Source organism: Mustelus asterias, chromosome 22 (assembly GCF_964213995.1).
Source record: "Mustelus asterias chromosome 22, sMusAst1.hap1.1, whole genome shotgun sequence".
NCBI lineage: Eukaryota > Metazoa > Chordata > Chondrichthyes > Carcharhiniformes > Triakidae > Mustelus > Mustelus asterias.
Window position 1 is genome coordinate 41,213,741 of NC_135822.1, and position 15,995 is coordinate 41,229,735.

Consider the following 15,995-nt stretch of genomic DNA (forward strand, 5'->3'; position numbering starts at 1 on the left):
CTCAGAAGGAGGGGGTGGGCGGGCACCAAAATGTTGTACTCACGAAGATGCCCTTGATTCTGCTGGAAAAACTCAGCAGGTCTGACAGCATCTGTGGAGAGAGAACGGAATTCTCCAGCCATTCACACCCCTTCGCCGCCACCAATGAGGACAGAGAATTTGGCACTCAGCCAAATCTCCGTTCACTGCAACGGGACCAGAGAATCCCGCTGGTATAGATGGCCGGTGAATCCCGCCCAACATTTTGAGTCTGGATGACTCTTTGTCGGACTCCCTTGATGATCCGCCCTCTCCTTGTGCACAGTTTAGGAATTCAATATGAATATTGAGCAAGCCTGCTGCTCTGAAATCAATCATGTCATACAGATTCCACTTCATCCAATGATTTGGTGTGTGATGGCTTTCGATTGAGGCCAGTTGGTGCCAATGGCAGATTGTCTGGTGTCCTTCACAGGGTCACAGAGATACGGGTAATATCTTAATAAGGGACATTTAACTTGGCTGAATCAGCATCACCTAACTCCATGAATAGATGAAAGAAAATATCTTCACTGGTTTGTTATAAAGCAATTGCTTTCATGCAAGAGGGTCTGCTTTGATCACAACTGTCTATTAACGATAGAGGGTTGGCAGCAGGAGAAATACTTAATACAATTAATGTTACCAGAGAGGCAGTGCTGGGTAGACTAATGGGACTGAAGGTGGATAAGTCCCCGGGTCCGGATGGAATGCATCCCAGGGTATTGAAAGAAATGTCAGAGGTAATAGTGGATGCGTTAGTGATTATTTATCAAAACTCGTTGCATTCTGGGGTAGTGCCGGTTGATTGGAAAACGGCTAATGTTACGCCGCTGTTTAAAAAAGGAAGGAGACAAAAGGCGGGTAACTATAGGCCGGTCAGCTTAACGTCTGTAGTAGGGAAAATGCTGGAATCCATTATTAAAGAGGAGATAGCAGGGCATCTGGATAGAAATGGTTCGATCAATCAGACGCAGCATGGATTCATGAGGGGAAAGTCGTGCTTGACGAACATGTTGGATTTTTATGAAGATGTGACTAGGGCGGTTGATGGAGGAGAACCGGTGGATGCGGTGTTTTTGGATTTCCAAAAGGCGTTTGATAAGGTGCCCCATAAAAGGCTACTGAAGAAGATTAGGGCACACGGAGTTGGGGGTAGTGTGTTAAAGTGGATTGGGGACTGGCTATCCGACAGGAAGCAAAGAGTCGGAATAAATGGGTGTTTTTCCGGTTGGAGGAAGGTAACTAGTGGCGTGCCGCAGGGATCGGTACTCGGGCCGCAACTATTTACCATTTATATAGATGATCTGGAGGAGGGGACGGAGTGTAGGGTAACGAAGTTTGCAGACGACACAAAGATAAGTGGAAAAGTGAATCGTGTGGAGGACGGAGAAGATCTGCAGAGAGATTTGGACAGGCTGAGTGAGTGGGCGAGGATATGGCAAATGGAGTATAACGTTGAGAAATGCGAGGTTATACACTTTGGAGGAAATAATAACAAATGGGATTACTATCTCAATGGAAACAAATTAAAACATGCTACCGTGCAAAGGGACCTGGGGGTCCTTGTGCATGAGACGCAAAAGCCCAGTCTGCAGGTACAACAGGTGATCAAGAAGGCAAATGGGATGTTGGCCTATATTGCGAAGGGGATAGAATATAAAAGCAGGGATGTCTTGATGCACCTGTACAGGGCATTGGTGAGGCCGCAGCTGGAATACTGTGTGCAGTATTGGTCCCCTTATATGAGGAAGGATATATTGGCATTGGAGGGAGTGCAGAGAAGGTTCACCAGGTTGATACCGGAGATGAGGGGTTTGGATTATGAGGAGAGGCTGAGGAGATTGGGTTTGTACTCGTTGGAGTTTAGAAGGATGAGGGGGGATCTTATGGAGACTTATAAGATAATGCGGGGGCTGGATAGGGTGGAGGCGGAGAGATTCTTTCCACTTAGTAAGGAAGTTAAAACTAGAGGACACAGCCTCAAAATAAAGGGGGGTTGGTTTAAGACAGAGTTGAGGAGGAACTTCTTCTCCCAGAGGGTGGTGAATCTCTGGAATTCTCTGCCCACTGAGGTGGTGGAGGCTACCTCGCTGAATATGTTTAAAGCGCGGATGGATGGATTCCTGATCGGTAAGGGAATTAAGGGTTATGGGGATCAGGCGGGTAAGTGGTACTGATCCACGTCAGATCAGCCATGATCTTATTGAATGGCGGGGCAGGCTCGAGGGGCTAGATGGCCTACTCCTGCTCCTATTTCTTATGTTCTTATGTTCTTATGTCTGCAGATTGTAGCCAGAATAACACAGCTTTCCAAACACTTTGGTGAAATTGTGCAACCTTGCTAAGGAATACAACCTACTCACTGTTTCCCAATGACCTTCCTGCACTGGAGACATGCTGCAGCATCATCAACATTTCCTGCAGCATTTGATCACTCCAACAAGGCTCCAGCCTTGCTTTTCACAAAATCCATCTACAGCTTGCAGCTACTTTTCCAGCGTGAGGCATAACGCAGCCTCAGCTGGGCTTTCATTCAAGCTTTTTCATTCTTTCACCTGTGGAAGAAAGGACATCAATGGTTGCATTGATTGAATGGTTGAATTGTTCCTATTGGCAATCTCTGACACACCTGGGCCAATGCTTAATCATTGCCCACATGCTTCCTGTGGCCGAATGTCTTGTCTTGATTACTCGTCCATAATACTACAACTTGGCAGTCACTCTTTGTTGTGTAGACGCCCCCATCCTCAACACAATGGAAATCTGTCATCCCAGAGAGGAAAATAGTTAGCTGGTGTGAAGAGATCTCTAGTCATGTCAAACTCTCATCTGGAGAACATTGGATACGCCAATGTAACCACGTCCATGATGAATTGTATTGTCCCCTGTGTAGGTTCTTCATGAATAAAGAACTTTATTCATTCATGAGATCTAGGCGTCGTTGGCTAGACCGCATATTGTGCATCCCTAATTGCCCTCGAGAAAGTGTTGGTGACCTGCCTTCCTGAGACACTGCAGTCCACATGGTATAGGTATAACCACAGTGCTGTTAGGGGGGAATTCCAGAACTGTGATGCAGTGATGGTGAGGAACGGCTATATATATATTCCCAGGTCATGATGGTGAGTGGCTTGGAGGGGAAATTCCAGGTAATGGTGTTCCCATACATCTGTTGTCTTTGTCCTTCTAGACGGAAGCAGTTGTGGGTTTGGAAGGCACCGCCAAAGGAGCTTTGTTGAGATCCTGCATGTATCTTGTAGATGGTACACACGGCTGCCACTGTGCACCAGTGGCAGAGGGAGTGTATAGGGTGACAGTCAAGCAAGCTGCCTTATCCTGGATGGTGTTGAGCCTGCTGAGTGCTGTTGGAGCTGCATTCAGTCAGATAAGTGGAGAGCATTCTATTATACTCCTGACTTGTAGATGGTGGACAGGCTTTGAAGAGTCAAGAAGTGAGTTATTCACCACAGGATTCCTAGCCACAGTATTTATCTGGCCAGTCCAGTTAAGTTTCTGGTTAATGGTAACTGCAGGATGTTGGGGGATTCATTAATGTTAGTGTCATGAATGTCAAGGTGCTCTTGTGTAGCATGAATGTTTCTTGCCATTTGTCAGCCCAAACCTGAATGTTGTCTCGGTCTTGCTGCACATGGAAATGGACTCTTTCAGTATATGAGTAGTCGTGAATGGTGCTGAGCATCCCCACTTCTAACCTTATGATAGTGAGAGGGGCCAAAGAACCACAGAATCCCTACAGTGCAGAAGGAGGCCATTCAGCCATCAAGTCTACACCGACTCTCCGAAAGTGCATCTTATCCAGGCCCAAACCCCCGCCCTATCCCTGTAACCTATCCATTTACCATGTCTAATCCACCTAACCTACACATCTTTGGACACTAAGGGGCAATTTAGCATGGCCAATCCACCTAACCCACACAGGCACGGGAAGAACCTGCAAACTCCATTCGGTCACCCACGGCCAGAATCGTACCTGGCGCTGTGAGGCAGCAGTGCTAACCACTGTGCCACCGTGTCTTCAGGTCATTGATGAAACAGCTGAAGATAGTTGGGCCTTGGGCACTACCACGAAGGACTCCTGCAGAGATGTCCTGGGACTGAGATGATTCACCTTTCAACAACCACAACCATCTTACTTTGTGCAATGCATGACTCCAACCAGTGGAGAGTTTATCCCTTGATTCGCATTGACTGCAGTTTTGCTAGGGCTCTTTAGTGTCACACTTGGTCAAATGCGGCCTTGATGTCAAGGACTGTCACTCTCACCTCACCTCTGGAATTCAGATCTTTTGTTTATGTTTGGACCAAAGCTCCAATGAGGTCAGGAGTTGAGTGACCCTAGCGAAACCCAAATTGGACGTCACTGAGCAGGTTATTGTTGAGTAGGTGCTGCTTGATAGCACTGTTGATGATAATTTCAATCACTTTGCTGATGATCAAGGGTAGACTGACTGGTGGAAATTGGTCAGGTTGGATTTGTCCTGCTTTTTGTTTACAGGGCATACCTGGGCAATTTTCCACATTGCCGGATAGATGGCAGCATTGTAGCTGTACTGGAACAGATTGGCTAAGGACGTGGAAAGTTCTGAAGGACAAGTCTTCAATACTATTGCCGGTTTATTGTCAGAGCCCAAAGCCTTTGCAGTATAAGACCATAAGTTATAGAAGCAGAATTAGGCCATTCAGCCCATCGAGTCTGCACCGCCATTCAATCATGATTATTCTCATCCCCATTCTCCTGCCTTCTTCCCCTAACCCTTGATCCCCTTCTTGGTCAAGAACCTATCTATCTCTGTCTTAAAGACACTCAATGACCTGGCCTCCACAGCCCTCTGTGGCAATGAGTTCCACAAATTCACCACCCTCTGGCTGAAGAAATTCCTCCTCATCTCAGTTTTAAAGGAGCGTCCCTTCACTCTGAAGTTGTGCGCTCGAGTCCTCGTCTCTCCCACTAGTAGAAACATCCTCTCCACGTCCACTCTATCTAGGCCTCTCAGTATTCTGTAAGTATCCAGTGCCTTCAGCCATTTCTTGATATCACGTGGAGTGAATCAAATTGGCTGGAGACTGACACCTGTGATGCTGGAGGCCTAAGGAGAAGGCCGAGATGGATCATCCACTCAGCAATTCTGGCTGAAGATTGTTGGAGATTAACTTGAGATGGGAGGCACAGGCACCACCTGCTGGGTGAATGTTCACCACCTCTGGCACATCTCAATCACTAGACGCGACAATGCAGGCATTCTCCCTGTTGAACCAGGGAATTGCGTTTTTGATAAAGAAAAATCTAAACTGTACACTGCAGATATTTTGGGAATCATTGAATATTTAAAGCAAACTTATCATCATTTGAATGCTTCAGAGACTGGAACTAAAGCTCCACTGATTCCCAGCAAGAAGCCAAGTCCTAATAATTCTTACTTTGTATTTATATAATCAGAGGACAGACCTTACACAAATTAGACATTCACCTGGGAGAACAGACACAGATAATGACTGCGACGATAATTGAAGAACATGTGAAAGAGGTGACTTTACTCTTAAAAAGAACTCTATTTTGAGAAGTGCCATTGACAGTTCTGGATTTTGAAGCCAGCTTGCCAGGTTATATATCCACTATATAAAAGCAAATTACCGCGGATGCTGGAATCTGAAACCAAAAGAGAAAATGCTGGAAAATCTCAGCCGGTTCTGGCAGCATCTGTAAGGAGAGAAAATCACAGCTTGGTATGGCTCCTGCTCCACCCAAGACCGCAAGAAACTACAAAAGGTCATGAATGTAGCCTAATGCATCAGGCAAAACAGCCTCCCATCCATTGACTCTATCTACACTTCCTGCTGCCTCGGCAAAGCAACCAGCATAATTAAGGACCCCACGCACCCTGGACATTCTCTCTTCCACCTTCTTCCGTCGGGAAAAAGATACAAAAATCTGAGGTCACGTACCAACTGACTCAAGAACAGCTTCTTCCCTGGGGCCATCAGACTTTTGAATGGACTTACCTTGCATTTTCTACACCCCAGCTATGACTGTAACACCACATTCTGCAGCCTCTCCTTTCCTTCTCTATGAACGGTATGCTTTGCCTGAATAATACACAAGAAACAATACTTTTCAATGTATACAAATACATGTGACAATAATAAATCAAATCAAATCAAGAGCTGACGTTCCAAGTCCAGAAGACCCTATGTCAACGTTAACAGAGGATCATCTGGACTCGAAACGTCAGCTCTTTTGTTTCCTTACAGATGCTGCCAGACCTGCTGAGATTTTCCAGCGTTTTCTCCTTTGGTTATATATCCACCACCTCGATTCAAACAGTGGATGAAATTTTTACTGTCGCTTTGGTATAATGCATAACTCGGAATTGATTTCTTCACTACCACAGGGTTACAATCACAGGCCTTTGATACTAGCCCTTAAAGGCGGAAAGTACTGAATTCCAAATAATCACTGCACGCGGCAACAGTCTTTTCCAAACTGCTCCTTCCAACTTTTAATCGGAGGGGAAAAGACATTTCTCATCACCACACTTTCTCAGGTGAATATCTTACAATTAAAACTGCCAAATGGATTTATCCCATATCTCGAAATTGTCCCACCAATATTGCAGCAAAATTGATTTATTAAATACCACATTTGAGTTGGTTTTATGTTCTGGTATCGTGTCAATGAAGAACGGGGTAAAGACTGATAGAACTCATTTCAAATATAACCTTTACCAGCCATTAGAGAGTAACCTTCATCATCTTTTGCAGGCTTGAATTAGAGCTGAGGTCTCCAGAGGTGAGAACACTTTGCTTTGTAATAGAGTTCTAATGCACTGTACCATTTAACTTCTTTTAGCTCATTATCTTCCCAATCAGATGGTATCAGTGCTTAATTCAGATACTGATCCTGTTCAAATACAACAGCTTTGCTTATCACTAATGGGGTGTGCCTGGGTTTTCCTCTGTATTAAGTGGTCTTAGACGCATGCTGTGGCTCTCTCTCCCTCTGACGATTGCTAAAAGTAGTAAGAAATCTCACAACACCAGGTTAAAGTCCAACAGGTTTATTTGATAGCAAAAGCCACAAGCTTTCGGAGCGCTGCTCCTACATCAGGTGAGTGGGAGTTCTATTCATGAACAGGGCATATAAAGACACAAACTCACCTGGAAGGCGAGTCTTTACAGGTAATCCAGTCTTAAAGGTACAGACAATGTGAGTGGAGAGAGGGTTAAGCAAGGTTAAAGAGATGTGTATTGTCTCCAGCCAGGACAGTTAGTGAGATTTTGCAAGCCCAGGCAAGTCATGGGGGTTACAGATAGTGTGACATGTACCCAAGATCCCGGTTGAGGCTGTCCTCATGTGTGTGGAACTTGGCTATCAGTCTCTGCTCAGCGACTCTGCGCTGTCGTGTGTCGTGAACGCCACCTTGGAGATCGCTTACCCGAAGATCAGAGGCTGAATGCCCATGACCGCTGAAGTGTTCCCCAACAGGAAGAGAACACCCTTGCCTGGCGATTGTCGAGCGGTGTTCATTCATCCGTTGTCGTAGCGTCTGCATGGTCTCCCCAATGTACCATGCCTCGGGACATCCTTTCCTGCAGTGTATCAGGTAGACAACGTTGGGCGAGTTGCAAGAGTATGTACCGTGTACCTGGTGGATGGTGTTCTCACGTGAGATGATGGCATCCGTGTCGATGATCCGGCACATCTTGCAGAGGTTGCTGTGGCAGAGTTGTGTGGTGTCGTGGTCACTGTTCTCCTGAATCTGTGTAGTTTGCTGCGGACAATGGTCTGTTTGAGGTTGTGCGGTTGTTTGAAGGCAAGAAGTGGGGGTGTGGGGATGGCCTTGGCGAGATGTTCATCTTCATCGATGACATGTTGAAGGCTCCGGACAAGATGTCATAGCTTCTCCGTTCCAGGGAGGTACTGGACGATGAAGGGTACTCTGTCCGCCATGTCTCGTGTTTGTCTTCTGAGGAGGTTGGTGCGGTTTTTCGCTGTGGTGCATTGGAACTGTCGATTGATGAGTCGAGGGCCATATCCTGTTCTTATGAGGGCATCTTTCAGCGTCTGGAGGTATCTGTTGCGATCCTCCTCTTCTGAGCAACCAAAGCGGGCACCCAGTGTCACCCACGAGCCATCCCTGCAGCCTGGGCTACTCCTCAAAGGCCTCCGGTATGTCTGAGCTCCTCGGAATAAAACTGTCATGTACGCTGCTGGGGTGTCTGGCACAGACGTGCATGATGGTCATCTTATGGTCACAAACCTGTTGGACATTTAGGAAGTGGATGAATCTTCATGAATTCTGAAGCGGGGCCTTGAAAGCAACGTGGGTGCAGTCTATAGCTCCCTGCACATTAGGCATCCCCACAATGGCTGCGAATCCTGCAGCCCAGGCTTCGTCTGGGCCTGATCCAGGTGAAATTTGATATACTGGTCAGCCTGTGCATACAGGGCATCCGTGACCTCCTTAACACAGGTGTGGACAGCTGATTGGGCAGCACAGTGGCACAGTGGTTAGCACTGCTGCCTCACGGCGCCAGGGACCCAGGTTCAATTCCTGCTTGGGTCACTGTCTGTGTGGAGTCTGCACGTTCTCCCCGTGTCTGCGTGGGTTTCCTCTGGGTGCTCTGGTTTCCTCCCACAGTCTGAAAGATGTGCTAGTTAGGTGCATTGACCCGAACTGATGCTGGAGAGTGGCGACTAGGGAATTTCACAGTAACTTCATTGCAGTGTTAATGTAAGCCTTACTTGTGACTAATAAATAAACTTAAACATGCATCTCCGTGAGGCAGCCGTCAATTTGATAGCCACTTTGATAGAGTGGGTGCCTCCCCCTGCTCTGAGGTGCCAGGTCCTGCAACAAATGGCCTGCTTCTGCACTGTTGGGATTCTATGAATGCAGGAACATGTTGTCTGAAAATAAAAGGAATTACCTGGTAGCTTGGAGAGCCTACAGTTCCGGTTACTTTCTCCATGGCAACAGCTCAGCCAATTAGAGTTGACTTTCCAACCAATCAGTACCATTTTCTCCTGCATGTCTAAATTGTTTTATTTGAAATTTGATATTCTTGCATTTGTCCTGATGAGTGCAAGAAGAAAAGTTTCAACAACGTGTCCCCCTTTTCAATAATATTTGTATTCCTTTATTCCTTCAACTCCTGGGCTAATGGTAAGATACTTGGTAGTTGGATGAACAGAGGGATCTGGGTGTCCATGTGCATAGATCCCTGAAAGTTGGCACCCAGGTTGATAGGGTTGTTAAGAAGGCGTATGGTGTGTTAGCTTTTATTGGTAGAGAGATTGAGTTTTGGAGCCAGGAGGTCATGCTGCAACTGTACAAAACTCTGGTGCGGCCGCATTTGGAGTATTGCGTACAGTTCTGGTCGCCGTATTATAGGAAAGATGTGGAAGTGTTGGAAAGGGTGCAGAGGAGATTTACCAGGATGTTGCCTGGTATGGTGGGAAAATCGTATGAGGAAAGGCTGAGGGACTTGAGGTTGTTTTCGTTAGAGAGAAGAAGGTTAAGAGGTGACTTAATAGAGGCATACAAGATGATCAGAGGATTAGATAGGGTGGATAGTGAGAGCCTTTTTCCGCGGATGGTGTTGGCTAGCACGAGGGGACATAGCTTTAAATTGAGGGGTGAGAGATATAGGACAGATGTTAGAGGTAGGTTGTTTACTCAGAGAGTAGTAAGGGCGTGGAATGCCCTGCCTGCAGCAGTGGTGGACTCGTCAACATTGAGAGCGTTCAAGTGGTTATTGGATAAACATATGGATGATATTGGAATAGTGTAGATTAGAGGGGCTTTAGATTGGTACCACTGGTCGGCGCAACATCGAGGGCCGAAGGGCCTGTACTGCGCTGTAATGTTCTATGTTCTATGTTCTATGTTCCTTTTCTTTCAGCTACTAATCCAATCTAGTTGCAGTTTTTTGGAGAAACCAATTATGGATGTGAACTCCACAACCTTGCAACTCTCTGTTTAAATAGGTCTCTCCTCTTGTCCATTCCAAATCACTTACATTTAACCTTGTATCTCCGGCCTTCCATTCGCTTTACTCAAAACGGCAGCATTTATCGCCCCCTCTACTAATCTTCCATCGTTTTAAACATTGCTATTCCATCACCCAGTAACCTCTGTGGTTTAAATAAAAAGAATGCTCTGTTAGGTATTCCGAACCATTTGCTGTCACAGTGAAAAGATTCCCAGCTTATAATGTGACATTTTTCACTTTAAATAAGTTTCATCATCAGCCGGAATGATTGTTGGATGATATCCGTACACACTACGGGTAATTACAGCTTTGATTGTAACACAGACAATATCAATTCAGCTGTCCATTGTACACTCTCTGCATCTGGTTGAATCCATTTTCCTGCTTTACATTATTAGTCAAAGTTGCAATTAGCTACAAATACTTAATCGATTTGTGTGGTATTCGAGTGCGTTTAGGTAAATGCCTGCATTAAATCAGCACAAAAGAATCTCATACAAAGGCAGTAGCTGTCGGATCATTAACGATGACAACTTGATCTGTCAGTCTGCAGCACAGTCTCGCAGTGGGTCATAATGGTGGCTTCTCTGTAGCCAAACTACACAACATCCAGACAGATCTCTGATCATTCTGTTCAGAGTCATTTTTTTAACTATCTATTTTACGGGACATGGACGTAGCTGGATAGGCCAGCATTCATCACCTGTCCCTAATTGCCCTTCAGAATGTTTTTTGTGGAGATTTCTGTAAAAGCGCCAATATTGTGGACATTTTATAGAACAGTTTTCAAAACTGTCAAATGAGCAGTGCAGTTACCATCGCATGAACGCAGCCTTCACATCACTGCAGCCTCCAGATCAATGGCAATGTGCTCATGCTGAGAGAATAGAATGAATATCTCTCTGTGTAAAATTTAATGCAAGCACTGATCGAAGGAACAGGAAACGTAGTGCTACATTTGGACAGAAGTTTCTGGCCAATCTATATTGCCGATTTTGATTTGATTTATTATCGTCACATGTTAGTATACAGTGAAAAGTATTTTTTCTAGTGTGCTCTACAGACAAAGCATACCACTCATAGAGAAGGAAAGGAGAGGGTGCAGGATGTAGTGTTACAGTCATAGCTAGGATGTAGAGAAAGATCAACTTAATGTGAGGTAGGTCCATTCAAAAGCCTGATGGCAGCAGGAAGAAGCTGTGTTTGTGTCAGTTGATACATGACCTCAGACTTTTGTATCTTTCTCCCGACGGAAGAAGGTGGAAGAGAGAACATCTGGGATGCGTGTGGTCCTTGATTATGCTGGCTGCTTTTTTGAGGCAACAGGAAGTGTAGACAGAATCAATGGATGGGAGGCTGGTTTGTGTAATGGACTGGGCTTCATTCACGGCCCTCTTTAGTTTATTGCGGTCTTGGTCAGAGCAGGAGCCATACCAAGCTGTGATACAACCAGAAAGCATGCTTTTTATGGTGCATCTGTAAAAGTTGGAGAGAATCGTAGCTGACATGCCAAATGATGGGCTTTCTTAACTATAGCGTCAGCATGGGGGGACCAGGACAGGTAGTTAGTCATACTCCAAGTGATCGTTAATTGACTATAACCCTGAACAGTGAGACCTAATGGACTGTTTGTCAGCAAGACATCACAGATAACAAGTGTATTGAGTCCCACAAGAAATCCCACTCACCCATCACTCTTGCCCTTCATTAACTTCCATTAGCTTTTGTTTCCCAATACCTCACATTTAAAATTTTAACAATTGTGTTTAAATCTCTCCGTGCCCTCACTCGCTGTAACTTCCTATAATCCTACAACCTCTCAGGAATTTTACATTCCTCTGGCTTTGGTATCCAATGTCTCTTACGTTTGCTTCTCCCCTCCATAAGCAATCATGCCTTTAGTTATTTCAATCTTTGCAATCTGGAATTCCTTTCGGAAACCCCTCCATCTCCCACAAGAAACCCAATTCTGAAGAAACAATACCTCACCAAAAATCACCAACCTCCAAAAGCAGCCGAGCAATCTTCATGAGCTTGGGAGAGATGGTTGTGCAGTGATAAATGTCACTGGACAATGCAGAGGCACAGGTTCTTGCCTGGATTTGAATCCAACCATAGCAGCTAGTGGAATTCAAATTCAGTTAATAAACCTGGAATATTAAATTAAGTCTCGGCAATGATGACTGGCACAAGGAAATCTGCCATCTTTACCTAGTCTGGCCTACATGTGACTCCAGATTCTCAGCAATGTAGAATAGAATATAATTTCTACACTGCAGAAGGAGGCCATTTGGCCCATCGAGTTTGCACTGACTCTCCAGTCGACCATCTTATCCAGTCCTACGTCCCCCTCGTCCTATCTCCATAACTCTCGTATTTACCCCACTAATCCCCCTAATCTTGGGACACTAAGGGGCAATTTGCCATGGTCAATTCACCAAACCTCAACATCTTTGGACTGTGGGAGGACACCGGAGCACCCGGAGGAAACCCACGCAGACACAAGGAGAGCGTGCAGATTCCCACACAAACATTCACCTGAGGCTGGAATCGAACCCGGTTCCTTGGCGCTGAGAGGCAGCAATGCTAACCACTGTGCCACCGTGCTACCCTAGTTGATTCTTACCCTCTGAAGTGGCCCTGCAAACGACTCAGTTCAACAGGAATTATAGAGAGGGGCAACAAATGTTGGCCTTGCTCATATCCCATGAATTTTTAATAAAATGAGATAAACAAATTGGAAGTCAATTCATAACAGGCATGGTATTCAATCAAAAAGTTTGAATCAGAAATGCATTAATAGAAAGGTGATACATACTTAAGAACATAAACATAAACTTTGGGACCCAGAGCAATAGGGAGACAGAAGAGAAGGTTGAGGACAGCATGGAAGTTAAAGAGAGCACATTAAATAGTAAAGGCAGTGTCAGTAATCCTAATACTAGACAGGTCAGAGAGTAAGGGAAGTCAAATTAAACTGCATTTATTTCAATGCAAGAGGCCTGATGGGCAAGGCAGATGAACTCAGGGCATGGATGGGTACATGGGACTGGGATGGTTTGGCTATTGCTGAAACATGGCTAAGGGAGGGACAGGACTGGCAGCTCAATGTTCCAGGGTACAGATGCTATAAGAAAGATAGAACACGAGGCAAGTGAGGAGGAGGAGTTGCATATTTGATTCGGGAAAACACTGAGTCTACATGGGTAGAACTGAGAAATAAGAAGAGGGAAATCACTTTGATAGGATTGCACTACAGGCCCCCAAATGGTCAGTGGGAATTTGAGGAACAAATATGTAAGGAAATTACTGATAGCTTCAAGAAAAATAGGGTGATAATACTTGGGGACTATAACTTTCCCAACATTGACTGGGACAGCCATAGTATTAGGGACTTAGATGGAGAAAAGTTTGTTGAGTGTATTCAGGAGGAATTTCTCATTCAGTATGTTGATGGCCCGACTAGAGAGGGGGCAAAACTTGACCTCCTCTTGGGAAATAAGGAAGGGCAACTGACAGAAGTGTTAATGAGGGATCACTTTTGGATCAGTGACAATAATTCAATTAGTTTTAAGATAACTATAGAGAATGATAGGTCTGGCCCAAAAGTTAAAATTCTAAATTGGGGCAGGGCCAATTTTGGTGGTATCAGGCAGGAACTTTCAAAAGTTTGGAGGAGTCTGTTGGCAGGCAAAGGGACATCTGGTAAATGGGAGGCTTTCAAAAGAGTGTTAACCAGGGTTCAGGGTAAGCACGTTCCTTTTAGAGTGAAGGGCAAGACTGGTAGAAGTAGGGAACCCTGGATGACTCGGAATATTGAGGCCCTGGTCAAGAAGGAGGTGGAGGCGGCCACGTGACATGCATAGGCAGCTGGGATCAAGTGGATCCCTTGAAGAGTATAGAGGGTGTCAGAGTAGAGTTCAGAGAGAAATCAGGAGGGCAAAAAGGGGACACGAGATTGCTTTGGCAGATAAGGCAAAGGAGAATCCAATGAGCTTCTACATATACATAAAGAGTAACTAGGGAGAGAGTAGGGCCTCTTAAGGATCAACAAGGTCATCTATGTGTGGATCCACAAGAGATGGGTGAGATCCCAAATGAATATTCCTCATCAGTATTTACTGTTGAGAAAGCCATGGATGTTAGGGAACTTGGGGAAATAAATAATGATGTCTTGAGGAGTGTACATATTACAGAGAAAGAGGAGCTGGAAGTCTTAAAGTGCATCAAGGTAGATAAATCCCTGGGACCTGATGAAGTATATCCCAGGATGTTGTGGGAGGCTAGGGAGGAAATTGTGGCCCCCAGCAGAGATATTTGAATCATCAACAGTCACAGGTGAGGTGCCTGAAGATTGGAGGGTGGCAAATGTTGTGCCTTTGTTTAAAAAGGGCTGCATGTAAAAGCCGGGGAACTACCAGTGAGCCCAACGTCAGTAGTGGGTAAGTTGTCGAAGGTATGCTGAAGGCATTTAGAGAGGAAAAGACTTATTAGGGACAGTCAGTATGACTTTGAGTGGAAAATCATGTCTCACAAATTTGATTGAGTTTTTTGAAGGGGTAACCAAGAAAGTAGATGAGGGCAGTGCAGTTGATGTTGTCTACATGGACTTTAGCAACCTTTGGACCACATGATACATTATTGCATTAGGTTAAATCTCACGGGATCCAGGATGAGATAACTAATTGGATACAAAATTGGCTGGATGATAGAAGCTAGAGGGTGGGGTTGTAGAGGGTTGTTATTCATGAGGAAGGATATATTGGCATTGGAGGGAGTGCAGAGAAGGTTCACCAGGTTGATACCGGAGATGAGGGGTTTGGATTATGAGGAGAGGCTGAGGAGATTGGGTTTGTACTCGTTGGAGTTTAGAAGGATGAGGGGGGATCTTATGGAGACTTATAAGATAATGCGGGGGCTGGATAGGGTGGAGGCGGAGAGATTCTTTCCACTTAGTAAGGAAGTTAAAACTAGAGGACACAGCCTCAAAATAAAGGGGGGTCGGTTTAAGACAGAGTTGAGGAGGAACTTCTTCTCCCAGAGGGTGGTGAATCTCTGGAATTCTCTGCCCACTGAGGTGGTGGAGGCTACCTCGCTGAATATGTTTAAAGCGCGGATGGATGGATTCCTGATCGGTAAGGGAATTAAGGGTTATGGGGATCAGGCGGGTAAGTGGTACTGATCCACGTCAGATCAGCCATGATCTTATTGAATGGCGGGGCAGGCTCGAGGGGCTAGATGGCCTACTCCTGCTCCTATTTCTTATGTTCTTATGTTCTTATGTAAACTGGAGGCCTGTGACCAGCGGTGTGCCTCAGGGTTCGGTGCTGGGTCCACTGTTATTTGTCATTTATATTAATGATTTGGATGAGAATTTAGGAGGCATGGTTAGTAAATTTGCAAATGACACCAAAATTGGTGGCATAGTGGGCAATGAAGAAGGTTATCTAGGATTGCAATAGGATCTTGATCAATTGGGTCAGTGGGCTGATGAATGGCAGATGGAGTTTAATTTACATAAATGTGAGGTGATGCATTTTGGTAGTTTGAACCAGGGCAGGACTTACTCAGTTAATGGTAGGGTGTTGGAGAAAGTTATAGAACAAAGAGATCAACAGATACATGTTCATAGCTCCTTGGAAGTGGAGCCACAGGTGGATAGAGTGATGAAGAAGGCATTTGGCATGCTTGGTTTCATTGGTCAGAACATTGAATATAGGAGTTGGGACATCTTGTTGAAGTTGTACAAGACATTAGTAAGGCCACACTTGGAATACTATGTACAGTTCTGGTCACCCTATTATAGAAAGGATATTATTAAACTAGAAAGAGTGCAGAAAAAATTTACCAGGATGATATTGATGGTTTGACTTATAAGGTGAGGCTGGATAGACTGGGACTTTTTCCCTGGAGTGTAGGAGACTTAGGGGTGATCTTATACAGGTCTATAAAATAATGAG